The sequence below is a fragment of the Parasteatoda tepidariorum genome, unplaced genomic scaffold (genome assembly GCF_982258835.1).
Source record: "Parasteatoda tepidariorum strain Cologne lab strain unplaced genomic scaffold, Ptep-v5.0 scaffold_85, whole genome shotgun sequence".
NCBI classification, from domain to species: Eukaryota; Metazoa; Arthropoda; class Arachnida; order Araneae; family Theridiidae; genus Parasteatoda; species Parasteatoda tepidariorum.
The window spans coordinates 56,884-73,208 of NW_028257444.1; the positions used below are offsets into that span (position 1 = coordinate 56,884).

At 33.7% G+C, this 16,325-nt stretch overlaps 1 pseudogene; it reads right to left on the bottom strand.

Annotated features, from left to right (window-relative positions):
• Positions 1 to 11,367: 11,367 nt before the first annotated feature.
• LOC147800796 (small subunit ribosomal RNA) lies at positions 11,368 to 12,286 on the bottom strand (annotated as a pseudogene; the record flags this gene model as incomplete).
• Positions 12,287 to 16,325: the final 4,039 nt, after the last annotated feature.

Genomic DNA, 16,325 nt, shown 5'->3' on the forward strand with positions numbered 1-16,325 from the left:
TCTAAGTACCGAGAACATCGGAAATTTTCTAAGTACCGAAAACGTCAGATATTTTCTAAGTTCCGAAAAAGGCAGAAATTTTCTAAGTACCGAAATCTTCTGAATGTTTTCTAAGTACCGAAAACGTCAGAAATTTTCTAAGTACCGAAAAAGGCAGAAATTTTCTAAGTACCGAAATCTTCTGAATGTTTTCTAAGTACCGAAAACGTCAGAAATTTTCTAAGTACCGAAAAGGTCAGAAATTTTCTAAGATCCGAAATCATCAGAATTTTTCTAAGTACCGAAATCGTCAGAAATTTTCTAAGTACCGAAAACTTCTGAGTCTTTTGAAAGTACCGAAAAAGGCAGAATTTTTCAAAGTACCGAAATCGGCAGAATTTTCTAAGTACCGAAATCGGCAGAATTTTTCTAAGTACCGAGAACGTCAGAAATTTTCTAAGTACCGAAAACTTCTGAGTCTTTTCAAAGTACCGAAAAAGGCAGAAATTTTCTAAGTACCGAGAACATCGGAAATTTTCTAAGTACCGAAAACGTCAGATATTTTCTAAGTACCGAAAAGGTCAGAAATTTTCTAAGTACCGAAAACTTCTGAATGTTTTCTAAGTACCGAAAACGTCAGAAATTTTCTAAGGTCCAAAAAGGTCAGAAATTTTCTAAGATCCGAAATCATCCGAATTTTTCTAAGTACCGAAATCTTTAGAATTTTCTAAGTACCGAAATCGTCAGAATTTTTCTAAGTACCGAAATCGTCAGAAATTTTCCAAGTACTGAAAACTTCTGAGTCTTTTCAAAGTACCTAAAAAGGCAGAAATTTTCTAAGTACCGAAATCGACAGAATTTTTCTAAGTACTGAAATCAACAGAATTTTTCTAAGTACCGAAATCGGCAGAATTTTTCTAAGTACCGAAAACTTCTGAATGTTTAATAAGTATCGAAATCGTAAGAATTTTTCTAAGTACCGAAAACGTCAGAAATTTTCTAAGTACCGAAATCATCAGAATTTTCAAAGTACCGAAAAAGGCAGAAATTTTCTAAGTACCGAGAACATCGGAAATTTTTTAAGTACCGAAAACGTCTGAAATTTTCAGAGTACCGAAAAGGTCATAAATTTTCTAAGATCCAAAATCATCAGAATTTTTCTAAGTACCGAAATCGTCGGAAATTTTCTAAGTACCGAAAACTTCTGAGTGTTTTCAAAGTATAGAAAAAGGCAGAATTTTTCAAAGTACCGAAATCGGCAGAATTTTTCTAAGTACCGAAAACGTCAGAAATTTTCTAAGTACCGAAAACTTCTGAGTCTTTTCAAAGTACCGAAAAAGGCAGAAATTTTCTAAGTACCGAAATCAACAGAATTTTTCTAAGTACAGAAATCGACAGAATTTTTCTAAGTACCAAAATCAACAGAATTTTTCTAAGTACCGAAATCGGCAGAATTTTCTAAGTACCGAAATCGGCAGAATTTTTCTAAGTACCGAAATCGTCAGAATTTTTCTATGTACCGAAATCATCAGAATTTTTCTAAGTACCGAAAACGTCAGAAATTTTCTAAGTACCGAAGACTTCTGAATGTTTTCTAAATACCGAAATCGACAGAGTATTTCTAAGTACCGAAAACGTCAGATATTTTCTAAGTACCGAAAAAGTCAGAAAATTTCTAAGTACCGAAATCGGCAGAATTTTTCTAAGTACCGATAACTTCTGAATGTTTAATAAGTATCGAAATCGTAAGAATTTTTCTAAGTACCGAAATCGGCAGAATTTTTCTAAGTACCGAAAACGTCAGAAATTTTCTAAGTACCGAAAACTACTGAGTCTTTTCAAAGTACCGAAAAAGGCAGAAATTTTCTAAGTACCGAGAACATCGGAAATTTTCTAAGTACCGAAAACGTCTGAAATTTTCAGAGTACCGAAAAAGGCAGAAATTTTCTAAGTACCGAAAACTTCTGAATGTTTTCTAAGTACCGAAATCGACATAATTTTTCTAAGTACCGAAAAAGGCAGAAATTTTCTAAGTACCGAAAAAGGCAGAAATTTTCTAAGTTCCAAAATCAACAGAATTCTTCTAAGTACCGAAAACGTCAGAAACTTTCTAAGGACCGAAATCGGCAGAATTTTTCTAAGTACCGAAATCGTCAGAATTTTTCTATGTACCGAAATCATCAGAATTTTTCTAAGTACCGAAAACGTCAGAAATTTTCTAAGTACCGAAAAAGGCAGAAATTTTCTAAGTACCGAAATCTTCTGAATGTTTTCTAAGTACCGAAAACGTCAGAAATTTTCTAAGTACCGAAAAGGTCAGAAATTTTCTAAGATCCGAAAACTTCTGAGTCTTTTCAAAGTACCGAAAAAGGCAGAATTTTTCAAAGTACCGAAATCGGTAGAATTTTCTAAGTACCGAAATCGGCAGAATTTTTCTAAGTACCGAAAACGTCAGAAATTTTCTAAGTACCGAAAACTTCTGAGTCTTTTCAAAGTACCGAAAAAGGCAGAAATTTTCTAAGTACCGAGAACATCGGAAATTTTCTAAGTACCGAAAACGTCAGATATTTTCTAAGTTCCGAAAAAGGCAGAAATTTTCTAAGTACCGAAATCTTCTGAATGTTTTCTAAGTACCGAAAACGTCAGAAATTTTCTAAGTACCGAAAAAGGCAGAAATTTTCTAAGTACCGAAATCTTCTGAATGTTTTCTAAGTACCGAAAACGTCAGAAATTTTCTAAGTACCGAAAAGGTCAGAAATTTTCTAAGATCCGAAATCATCAGAATTTTTCTAAGTACCGAAATCGTCAGAAATTTTCTAAGTACCGAAAACTTCTGAGTCTTTTGAAAGTACCGAAAAAGGCAGAATTTTTCAAAGTACCGAAATCGGCAGAATTTTCTAAGTACCGAAATCGGCAGAATTTTTCTAAGTACCGAGAACGTCAGAAATTTTCTAAGTACCGAAAACTTCTGAGTCTTTTCAAAGTACCGAAAAAGGCAGAAATTTTCTAAGTACCGAGAACATCGGAAATTTTCTAAGTACCGAAAACGTCAGATATTTTCTAAGTACCGAAAAGGTCAGAAATTTTCTAAGTACCGAAAACTTCTGAATGTTTTCTAAGTACCGAAAACGTCAGAAATTTTCTAAGGTCCAAAAAGGTCAGAAATTTTCTAAGATCCGAAATCATCCGAATTTTTCTAAGTACCGAAATCTTTAGAATTTTCTAAGTACCGAAATCGTCAGAATTTTTCTAAGTACCGAAATCGTCAGAAATTTTCCAAGTACTGAAAACTTCTGAGTCTTTTCAAAGTACCTAAAAAGGCAGAAATTTTCTAAGTACCGAAATCGACAGAATTTTTCTAAGTACTGAAATCAACAGAATTTTTCTAAGTACCGAAATCGGCAGAATTTTTCTAAGTACCGAAAACTTCTGAATGTTTAATAAGTATCGAAATCGTAAGAATTTTTCTAAGTACCGAAAACGTCAGAAATTTTCTAAGTACCGAAATCATCAGAATTTTCAAAGTACCGAGAAAGGCAGAAATTTTCTAAGTACCGAGAACATCGGAAATTTTTTAAGTACCGAAAACGTCTGAAATTTTCAGAGTACCGAAAAGGTCATAAATTTTCTAAGATCCAAAATCATCAGAATTTTTCTAAGTACCGAAATCGTCGGAAATTTTCTAAGTACCGAAAACTTCTGAGTGTTTTCAAAGTATAGAAAAAGGCAGAATTTTTCAAAGTACCGAAATCGGCAGAATTTTTCTAAGTACCGAAAACGTCAGAAATTTTCTAAGTACCGAAAACTTCTGAGTCTTTTCAAAGTACCGAAAAAGGCAGAAATTTTCTAAGTACCGAAATCAACAGAATTTTTCTAAGTACAGAAATCGACAGAATTTTTCTAAGTACCAAAATCAACAGAATTTTTCTAAGTACCGAAATCGGCAGAATTTTCTAAGTACCGAAATCGGCAGAATTTTTCTAAGTACCGAAATCGTCAGAATTTTTCTATGTACCGAAATCATCAGAATTTTTCTAAGTACCGAAAACGTCAGAAATTTTCTAAGTACCGAAGACTTCTGAATGTTTTCTAAATACCGAAATCGACAGAGTATTTCTAAGTACCGAAAACGTCAGATATTTTCTAAGTACCGAAAAAGTCAGAAAATTTCTAAGTACCGAAATCGGCAGAATTTTTCTAAGTACCGATAACTTCTGAATGTTTAATAAGTATCGAAATCGTAAGAATTTTTCTAAGTACCGAAATCGGCAGAATTTTTCTAAGTACCGAAAACGTCAGAAATTTTCTAAGTACCGAAAACTACTGAGTCTTTTCAAAGTACCGAAAAAGGCAGAAATTTTCTAAGTACCGAGAACATCGGAAATTTTCTAAGTACCGAAAACGTCTGAAATTTTCAGAGTACCGAAAAAGGCAGAAATTTTCTAAGTACCGAAAACTTCTGAATGTTTTCTAAGTACCGAAATCGACATAATTTTTCTAAGTACCGAAAAAGGCAGAAATTTTCTAAGTACCGAAAAAGGCAGAAATTTTCTAAGTTCCAAAATCAACAGAATTCTTCTAAGTACCGAAAACGTCAGAAACTTTCTAAGGACCGAAAAAGGCAGAATTTTTCTAAGTACCGAAAACTTCTGAATGTTTAATAAGTATCGAAATCGTAAGAATTTTTCTAAGTACCGAAAACGTCAGAAATTTTCTAAGTACCGAAAAAGGCAGAAATTTTCTAAGTACCGAAATCTTCTGAATGTTTTCTAAGTACCGAAAACGTCAGAAATTTTCTAAGTACCGAAAAGGTCAGAAATTTTCTAAGATCCGAAAACTTCTGAGTCTTTTCAAAGTACCGAAAAAGGCAGAATTTTTCAAAGTACCGAAATCGGTAGAATTTTCTAAGTACCGAAATCGGCAGAATTTTTCTAAGTACCGAAAACGTCAGAAATTTTCTAAGTACCGAAAACTTCTGAGTCTTTTCAAAGTACCGAAAAAGGCAGAAATTTTCTAAGTACCGAGAACATCGGAAATTTTCTAAGTACCGAAAACGTCAGATATTTCCTAAGTACCGAAAAGGTCAGAAATTTTCTAAGTACCGAAAACTTCTGAATGTTTTCTAAGTACCGAAAACGTCAGAAATTTTCTAAGGTCCAAAAAGGTCAGAAATTTTCTAAGATCCGAAATCATCCGAATTTTTCTAAGTACCGAAATCTTTAGAATTTTCTAAGTACCGAAATCGTCAGAATTTTTCTAAGTACCGAAATCGTCAGAAATTTTCCAAGTACTGAAAACTTCTGAGTCTTTTCAAAGTACCTAAAAAGGCAGAAATTTTCTAAGTACCGAAATCGACAGAATTTTTCTAAGTACTGAAATCAACAGAATTTTTCTAAGTACCGAAATCGGCAGAATTTTTCTAAGTACCGAAAACTTCTGAATGTTTAATAAGTATCGAAATCGTAAGAATTTTTCTAAGTACCGAAAACGTCAGAAATTTTCTAAGTACCGAAATCATCAGAATTTTCTAAGTACCGAAATCAGCAGAAATTTTCTAAGTACCGAAAATTTCTGAGTCTTTACAAAGTACCGAAAAAGGCAGAAATTTTCTAAGTACCGAGAACATCGGAAATTTTTTAAGTACCGAAAACGTCTGAAATTTTCAGAGTACCGAAAAGGTCATAAATTTTCTAAGATCCAAAATCATCAGAATTTTTCTAAGTACCGAAATCGTCGGAAATTTTCTAAGTACCGAAAACTTCTGAGTGTTTTCAAAGTACCGAAAAAGGCAGAATTTTTCAAAGTACCGAAATCGGCAGAATTTTTCTAAGTACCGAAAACGTCAGAAATTTTCTAAGTACCGAAAACTACTGAGTCTTTTCAAAGTACCGAAAAAGGCAGAAATTTTCTAAGTACCGAAAAAGGCAGAAATTTTCTAAGTTCCGAAATCAACAGAATTTTTCTAAGTTCCGAAATCGACAGAATTTTTTAAAGTACTTAAATCAACTGAATTTTTCTAAGTTCCAAAATCAACAGAATTCTTCTAAGTACCGAAAACGTCAGAAATTTTCAAAGGACCGAAAAAGGCAGAATTTTTCTAAGTACCGAAAACTTCTGAATGTTTAATAAGTATCGAAATCGTAAGAATTTTTCTAAGTACCGAAAACGTCAGATATTTTCTAAGTACCGAAAACTTCTGAGTCTTTTCAAAGTACCGAAAAAGGCAGAAATTTTCTAAGTACCGAAATCAACAGAATTTCTCTAAGTACAGAAATCTACAGAATTTTTCTAAGTACCAAAATCAACAGAATTTTTCTAAGTACCGAAATCGGCAGAATTTTCAAAGTACCGAAATCGGCAGAATTTTTCTAAGTACCGAAATCGTCAGAATTTTTCTATGTACCGAAATCATCAGAATTTTTCTAAGTACCGAAAACGTCAGAAATTTTCTAAGTACCGAAAAAGGCAGAAATTTTCTAAGTACCGAAATCTTCTGAATGTTTTCTAAGTACCGAAATCGTCAGAAATTTTCTAAGTACCGAAAACTTCTGAGTCTTTTCAAAGTACCGAAAAAGGCAGAATTTTTCAAAGTACCGAAATCGGCAGAATTTTCTAAGTACCGAAATCGGCAGAATTTTTCTAAGTACCGAAAACGTCAGAAATTTTCTAAGTACCGAAAACTTCTGAGTCTTTTCAAAGTACCGAAAAAGGCAGAAATTTTCTAAGTACCTAAAACGTCAGATATTTTCTAAGTACCGAAATGGTCAGAAATTTTCTAAGTACCGAAAAAGGCAGAAATTTTCTAAGTACCGAAAACTTCTGAACGTTTTCTAAGTACCGAAAACGTCAGAAATTTTCTAAGGTCCGAAAAGGTCAGAAATTTTCTAAGATCCGAAATCATCAGAATTTTTCTAAGTACCGAAATCTTTAGAATTTTCTAAGTACCGAAATCATCAGAATTTTTCTAAGTACCGAAATCGTCAGAAATTTTCCAAGTACCGAAAACTTCTGAGTCTTTTCAAAGTACCTTAAGAGGCAGAAAATTTCTAAGTACCGAAATCGACAGAATTTTTCTAAGTACTGAAATCAACAGAATTTTTCTAAGTACCGAAATCAGCAGAATTTTTCTAAGTACCGAAATCGTCAGAAATTTTCCAAGTACCGAAAACTTCTGAGTCTTTTCAAAGTACCTTAAAAGGCAGAAATTTTCGAAGTACCGAAATCGACAGAATTTTTCTAAGTACTGAAAACTTCTGAATGTTTAATAAGTATCGAAATCGTAAGAATTTTTCTAAGTACCGAAAACGTCAGAAATTTTCTAAGTACCGAAATCGTCAGAATTTTCTAAGTACCGAAATCGGCAGAAATTTTCTAAGTACCGAAAATTTCTGAGTCTTTTCAAAGTACCGAAAAAGGCAGAAATTTTCTAAGTACCGAGAACATCGGAAATTTTTTAAGTACCGAAAACGTCTGAAATTTTCAGAGTACCGAAAAGGTCATAAATTTTCTAAGATCCAAAATCATCAGAATTTTTCTAAGTACCGAAATCGTCGGAAATTTTCTAAGTACCGAAAACTTCTGAGTGTTTTCAAAGTACCGAAAAAGGCAGAATTTTTCAAAGTACCAAAATCGGCAGAATTTTTCTAAGTACCGAAAACGTCAGAAATTTTCTAAGTACCGAAAACTTTTGAGTCTTTTCAAAGTACCGAAAAAGGCAGAAATTTTCTAAGTACCGAAATCAACAGAATTTTTCTAAGTACCGAAATCGTCAGAAATTTTCTAAGTACCGAAAACTTCTGAGTCTTTTCAAAGTACCGAAAAAGGCAGAATTTTTCAAAGTACCGAAATCGGCAGAATTTTTCTAAGTACCGAAATCGTCAGAATTTTTCTATGTACCGAAATCATCAGAATTTTTCTAAGTACCGAAAACGTCAGAAATTTTCTAAGTACCGAAGACTTCTGAATGTTTTCTAAGTACCGAAATCGACAGAATATTTCTAAGTACCGAAAACGTCAGAATTTTTCTAAGTACCGATAACTTCTGAATGTTTAATAAGTATCGAAATCGTAAGAATTTTTCTAAGTACCGAAATCGGCAGAATTTTTCTAAGTACCGAAAACGTCAGAAATTTTCTAAGTACCGAAAACTACTGAGTCTTTTCAAAGTACCGAAAAAGGCAGAAATTTTCTAAGTACCGAGAACATCGGAAATTTTCTAAGTACCGAAAAAGGCAGAAATTTTCTAAGTACCGAAAAAGGCAGAAATTTTCTAAGTTCCGAAATCAACAGAATTTTTCCAAGTTCCGAAATCGACAGAATTTTTTTAAGTACTTAAATCAACTGAATTTTTCTAAGTTCCAAAATCAACAGAATTCTTCTAAGTACCGAAAACGTCAGAAACTTTCTAAGGACCGAAAAAGGCAGAATTTTTCTAAGTACCGAAAACTTCTGAATGTTTAATAAGTATCGAAATCGTAAGAATTTTTCTAAGTACCGAAAACGTCAGATATTTTCTAAGTACCGAAAACTTCTGAGTCTTTTCAAAGTACCGAAAAAGGCAGAAATTTTCTAAGTACCAAAATCAACAGAATTTTTCTAAGTACCGAAATCGGCAGAATTTTCAAAGTACCGAAATCGGCAGAATTTTTCTAAGTACCGAAATCGTCAGAATTTTTCTATGTACCGAAATCATCAGAATTTTTCTAAGTTCCGAAAACGTCAGAAATTTTCTAAGTACCGAAAAAGGCAGAAATTTTCTAAGTACCGAAATCTTCTGAATGTTTTCTAAGTACCGAAAACGTCAGAAATTTTCTAAGTACCGAAAAGGTCAGAAATTTTCTAAGATCCGAAATCATCAGAATTTTTCTAAGTACCGAAATCGTCAGAAATTTTCTAAGTACCGAAAACTTCTGAGTCTTTTCAAAGTACCGAAAAAGGCAGAATTTTTCAAAGTACCGAAATCGGCAGAATTTTCTAAGTACCGAAATCGGCAGAATTTTTCTAAGTACCGAAAACGTCAGAAATTTTCTAAGTACCGAAAAGGTCAAAAATTTTATAAGTACCGAAAACTTCTGAATGTTTTCTAAGTACCGATAACGTCAGAAATTTTCTAAGGTCCAAAAAGGTCAGAAATTTTCTAAGATCCGAAATCATCCGAATTTTTCTAAGTACCGAAATCTTTAGAATTTTCTAAGTACCGAAATCGTCAGAATTTTTCTAAGTACCGAAATCGTCAGAAATTTTCCAAGTACCGAAAACTTCTGAGTCTTTTCAAAGTACCTAAAAAGGCAGAAATTTTCTAAGTACCGAAATCGACAGAATTTTTCTAAGTACTGAAATCAACAGAATTTTTCTAAGTACCGAAATCGGCAGAATTTTTCTAAGTACCGAAAACTTCTGAATGTTTAATAAGTATCGAAATCGTAAGAATTTTTCTAAGTACCGAAAACGTCAGAAATTTTCTAAGTTCCGAAGACTTCTGAATGTTTTCTAAGTACTGAAATCGACAGAATATTTCTAAGTACCGAAAATGTCAGATATTTCCTAAGTACCGAAATCGGCAGAATTTTTCTAAGTACCGAAAACTTCTGAATGTTTAATAAGTACCGATAAGGTCAGAAATTTTCTAAGTTCCGAAAACGTCTGAAATTTTCTAATGACCGAAAAGGTCATAAATTTTCTAAGATCCGAAATCATCAGAAATTTTCTAAGTACCGAAAAGGTCAGAAATTTTCTAAGATCCGAAATCATCAGAATTTTTCTAAGTACCGAAATCGTCAGAAATTTTCTAAGTACCGAAAACTTCTGAAGTTTTCAAAGTCAAAACCGTTTAAAAATATTACTAAGTTTGAAATACAATGAAATATTTCTAAGTACGAAAACCTTCTGAATTTTTCAAATTAAAAACCGTTTGAAAATATTACTAAATTTGAAATACCATGAAATATTTCTAAGTGGAAAAAGCTTCAGAATTTTTTGACGATCAAGGAAAGACATGAAGACGATCACACGATCAAGGAAAGACATGAAGAAAAAAAAATTGAGAAATTCGCACACACGATCAACACATGAAAGAAAAAAAAAATTTAGAAATTCGCACACACGATCAAGGAAAGACATGAAGAAAAAAAAATTTGTGAAATTGGCACACACGATCAACGGAAGACAGGAAGAAAAAAAAACAATTGAGAAATTCGCACACACGATCAAATAAGACATGAAGAAAAAAAAATTGTGAAATTCGCGCACACGATCAACGGAAGACTTAAGAAGAAAGAAAAAAAAATTTAGAAATTCACACACACGATCAAGGAAAGACATGAAGAAAAAAAAATTGTGAAATTCGCACACACGATCAACGGAAGACAGGAAGAAAAAAAAACAATTGAGAAATTCACACACACGATCAAATAAGACATGAAGAAAAAAAAAATTTTGAAATTCGCACACACGATCAAGGAATGACAGGAAGAAAAAAAAAACAATTGAGAAATTCGCACACTCGATCAAATAAGACATGAAAAAAAATCACGACGGTCTCCTGATAACTAACTAAAAGGGATTCTGACTGAGGGCGTTCAGTCATTATGCCACAGATGGCATCTTCGCACCATTGGTCATTCGACCCACCGCATGTACCAAAAATGTACCAACCACGTTCACCAAACGAATCCATATTGCGCCAATCACATTCAGATACTAGAGTCGTTTTGCGTTCGAGAGTTTCAAATCAAGAGTTTTCCTCCGAGAAGGTGGAAAATGCGTCGGCACGGGGCGGGGAGCTCTCTCTGGTAGAGCACCCTCTTCAAGCCTAGCCCTTAAAAGGACCTCCCTCTTCCCCAGGACGAAGGGATGGGAAACAGGCACGCCCACACGGCACTGACAATTGCGTTCGAGGCGGGGATCGCGAGTGAAGGATCCCCGTGTGTAGGCCGATGTCGGAGCCTACTTGCACCCATCTTTAATTGCCTAAAAGGGATGGTGACTTAGGGCTATCAGTCCTTATCCCACAGATGGGATCTTCGCACCACTGGTCATTAGACCAACCACATGTTCTGCGTTTTTAGCCGACCCGTGAGCCGAGTGATCCACTGCTCGGAGTGGTACTTTCGTTTCGGCCAACTAGAGTCGTTTTGCGTTCGAGAGTTTCGAATCAAGAGTTTTCCTCCGAGAAGGGGGAAAATGCATCGGCACCAACGGGGCGGGGAGCTCTCTCAGGTCGAGCCCCCTCTTCAAGCCTAGCCCAGCAAAGGACCTCCCTCTTCCCCAGGTCGAAGGGCTGGGAAACAGGCACGCCCACACGGCACTGACAGTTGCGGTCGAGGCGGGGATCGCCAGAGAAGGATCCCCGGGCGTAGGCCGATGTCGGAGCCTACTGGCACCCATCTTCAATTGTCCTTCCGCTGGTTCACCTACGGAAACCTTGTTACGCGTTAACTTCCTCTTAATGATCAAGTTCGATCAACTTTCCGGCACGCCGGCTCGACCCGGAGGTCAGTCCGAGCACCAGTCCGAGGACCTCACTAAATCATTCCATCGGATGTTGCGACGGGCGGTTTGCACAAAGGGCAGGGACGTACTCAACACGAGCTGATGACTCGTGCTTACTGGGAATTCCTCATTCAAGGTAGATATTTACCATTACTCCAGTAGTGCCCTTCCGTCAATTCCTTTAAGTTTCAGCTTTGCAACCATACTTCCCCCGGAACCAAAAAGCTTTGGTTTCCCAGAAGCTGCCCGGCGTGTCATTTGAGGAACACAGCCGGATCGGTGGCTGGCATCGTTTATGGTTAGAACTAGGGCGGTATTTGATCGCCTTCGAACCTCTAACTTTCGTTCTTGATTAATGGAAACATTCTTGGCAAATGCTTTCGCAGTAGTTCGTCTTGCGACGGTCCAAGAATTTCACCTCTAGCGTCGCATTACGAATGCCCCCGTCTGTCCCTCTTAATCATTACCTCGTGTTCCGAAAACCAACAAAATAGAACCGAGGTCCTATTCCATTATTCCATGCACCATTATTCATGCGTCATGCATACTTTGAGCACTCTAATTTTTTCAAAGTAAAATTGCCGAAACCGAACGACAACCGGTAAAGATCATCGGACAATTTCGGCGGCAATGCTCAGAACTGGCAGTGACCACCGGAGGGCGGACCACCCGTCTGGAACTAAGATCCAACTAAGAGCTTTTTAACAGCAACAACTTCAATATACGCTTTTGGAGCTGGAGTTACCGCTGCGGCCGCAGCAGACTTTCCCTCCTTCTTTGATACAAGCATATGACTACTGGCAGGACCAACCAGGTTACTTTCACGTTCAGCGAGCGTTCGAAGCGGCGCTTCGAATCTCAGAGGTGGTGGTGCCCCAGGCTGGCGAGGGCGCCGGACCCGGCATGACGGCCGGGTCCCCGTTCGCACAGATCAAACTAGAGCCTTCTTCCTCTAGTCGGTTCGGGACTCACTGCGTCTCCCTTGGCGTCAACGCCTGGACACGAGAGTGCTCTGCCGTCGAGAGTCGTGCTCGCGCCGGAAAAAACTGCAGAAAACCTCTTAAATGCTTCCATCACTGTTCAGTCTCCACGCGGCTACAAACTACTGTCCGAGCCACTCGCTGAAAAGCCGAGACCTTTTGTTTCCGTGAGGCGAGCCCTCGCCCTTGTCGAGACGAGAGCGTTGCGTTTCTTGAGACACGCTCACTGTGCCTCACATGTATAGTCCCGCACAAAGTTCATGTTCCAAGCGAAAGATTTTTCTCCCGGACGGTGGCCGTCGACGTCCGCATCCCCGGCCTCTCGCCGAGGAAATTTAAATTTGAACGGAAAACGCATATCGGCCTTTCCGGCCTCGCTCGGGCTTCGTCTCAGACTTCCCGTCGCCGGACTTAGAAGAATTTCCACAATTTTCGAGACTTAGAAAAATTTCGGAAAAAATTGGACTTTGACAAAAAAACACTCTAAAACTAATTAAAAAAAATGTAACTAAAAATTATTATTACATAATTATAATTAAAAATATTATTTATATACATTTATCATATTATATAAATTTCATATTAAAATAATTTAAAATAATTAAAAAAAAAGAACATAAAATTATTATTATATAATTATATTATCAAATTTATATTATATAACTATTATTAAAAATTATATTTTTATACATTATATTGCATACATTTTTTATTAAAATATTTTAAAATTTAACTATTATTATACATCTTTTAAAACCAATTTTGATAATAAACACATTGTTGCGAACAACATTATATTTATATTATATTATAAAGTTTCTTCATTAGTACAAGGTCAATAACTAATGTTTTTAGGCAACAATGTTACGATATTTGAAGTGTTTACGTCTGGTCTAACAGATCTTTCGAGTTTCTTTGCATAAGTGCTTTTAATTGCTTAATTTGCTTTTTTTTTATTTCTAAGTACGAAAATCTTCTGAATTTTTCATAGTCAAAACCGTTTGAAAATATTACTAAGTTTGAAATACCATGAAATATTTCTAAGTACGAAAATCTTCTGAATTTTTCAAAGTCAATACCGCTTGAAAATATTTCTAAGTTTGAAATACCATGAAATATTTCTAAGTACGAAAATCTTCGGAATTTTTCAAAGTCAAAACCGTTTGAAAATATTACTAAGTTTGAAATACCATGAAATATTTCTAAGTACGAAAATCTTCTGAATTTTTCAAAGTCAAAATCGTTTAAAAATATTACTAAGTTTGAAATACCATGAAATATTTCTAAGTACGAAAATCTTCTGAATTTTTCAAAGTCAAAACCGTTTGAAAATATTACTAAGTTTGAAATACCATGAAATATTTCTAAGTACGAAAATCTTCAGAATTTTTCAAAGTCAAAATCGTTTAAAAATATTACTAAGTTTGAAATACCATGAAATATTTCGAAGTACGAAAATCTTCTGAATTTTTCCAAGTCAAAACCGTTTGAAAATATTACTAAGTTTAAAATACCATGAAATATTTCTAAGTACGAAAATCTTCTGAAATTTTCATAGTCAAAACCGTTTGAAAATATTACTAAGTTTGAAATACCATGAAATATTTTTAAGTACGAAAATCTTCTGAATTTTTCAAAGTCAAGACCGTTTGAAAATATTACTAAGTTTGAAATACCATAAAATATTTCTAAGTACGAAAATCTTCTGAATTTTTCAAAGTCAAAATCGTTTAAAAATATTACTAAGTTTGAAATACCATGAAATATTTCGAAGTACGAAAATCTTCTGAATTTTTCCAAGTCAAAACCGTTTGAAAATATTACTAAGTTTGAAATACCATGAAATATTTCTAAGTACGAAAATCTTCGGAATTTTTCAAAGTCAAAACCGTTTGAAAATATTACTAAGTTTGAAATACCATGAAATATTTCTAAGTACGAAAATCATCTGAATTTTTCAAAGTCAAGACCGTTTGAAAATATTACTAAGTTTGAAATACCATAAAATATTTCTAAGTACGAAAATCTTCTGAATTTTTCAAAGTCAAAACCGTTTGAAAATATTACTAAGTTTGAAATACCATGAAATATTTCTAAGTACGAAAATCATCTGAATTTTTCAAAGTCAAGACCGTTTGAAAATATTACTAAGTTTGAAATACCATAAAATATTTCTAAGTACGAAAATCTTCTGAATTTTTCAAAGTCAAAATCGTTTAAAAATATTACTAAGTTTGAAATACCATGAAATATTTCTAAGTACGAAAATCTTCTGATCTTTTCAAAGTCAAAACCGTTTAAAAATATTACTAAGTTTGAAATACCATGAAATATTTCTAAGTACGAAAATCTTCGGAATTTTTTAATGTCAAAACCGTTTGAAAATATTACTAAGTTTGAAATACCATGAAATATTTCTAAGTATGAAAATCTTCTGAATTTTTCAAAGTCAAAACCGTTTGAAAATATTACTAAGTTTAAAATACCATGAAATATTTCTAAGTACGAAAATCTTCTGAAATTTTCATAGTCAAAACCGTTTGAAAATATTACTAAGTTTGAAATACCATGAAATATTTCTAAGTACGAAAATCTTCTGAATTTTTCAAAGTCAAGACCGTTTGAAAATATTACTAAGTTTGAAATACCATAAAATATTTCTAAGTACGAAAATCTTCTGAATTTTTCAAAGTCAAAATCGTTTAAAAATATTACTAAGTTTGAAATACCATGAAATATTTCTAAGTACGAAAATCTTCTGAATTTTTCAAAGTCAAAACCGTTTGAAAATATTACTAAGTTTGAAATACCATGAAATATTTCTAAGTACGAAAATCTTCTGAATTTTTCATAGTCAAAACCGTTTGAAAATATTACTAAGTTTGAAATACCATGAAATATTTCTAAGTACGAAAATCTTCTGAATTTTTCAAAGTCAATACCGCTTGAAAATATTTCTAAGTTTGAAATACCATGAAATATTTCTAAGTACGAAAATCTTCTGAATTTTTCAAAGTCAAAATCGATTAAAAATATTACTAAGTTTGAAATACCATGAAATATTTCTAAGTACGAAAATCTTCTGATCTTTTCAAAGTCAAAACCGTTTAAAAATATTACTAAGTTTGAAATACCATGAAATATTTCTAAGTACGAAAATCTTCGGAATTTTTTAAAGTCAAAACCGTTTGAAAATATTACTAAGTTTGAAATACCATGAAATATTTCTAAGTACGAAAATCTTCGGAATTTTTTAAAGTCAAAACCGTTTGAAAATATTACTAAGTTTGAAATACCATGAAATATTTCTAAGTACGAAAATCTTCTGATCTTTTCAAAGTCAAAATCGTTTAAAAATATTACTAAGTTTGAAATACCATGAAATATTTCGAAGTACGAAAATCTTCTGAATTTTTCCAAGTCAAAACCGTTTGGAAATATTACTAAGTTTGAAATACCATGAAATATTTCTAAGTATGAAAATCTTCTGAATTTTTCAAAGTCAAAACCGTTTGAAAAAATTACTAAGTTTGAAATACCATGAAATATTTCTAAGTACGAAAATCTTCTGAATTTTTCAAAGTCAATACCGCTTGAAAATATTTCTAAGTTTGAAATACCATGAAATATTTCTAAGTACGAAAATCTTCTGAATTTTTCAAAGTCAAAACCGTTTGAAAATATTACTAAGTTTGAAATACCATGAAATATTTCTAAGTACGAAAATCTTCTGAATTTTTCATAGTCAAAACCGTTTGAAAATATTACTAAGTTTGAAATACCATGAAATATTTTTAAGTACGAAAATCTTCTGAACTTTTCAAAGTCAAAACCGTTTAAAAATATTACTAAGTTTGAAATACCATGAAATATTTC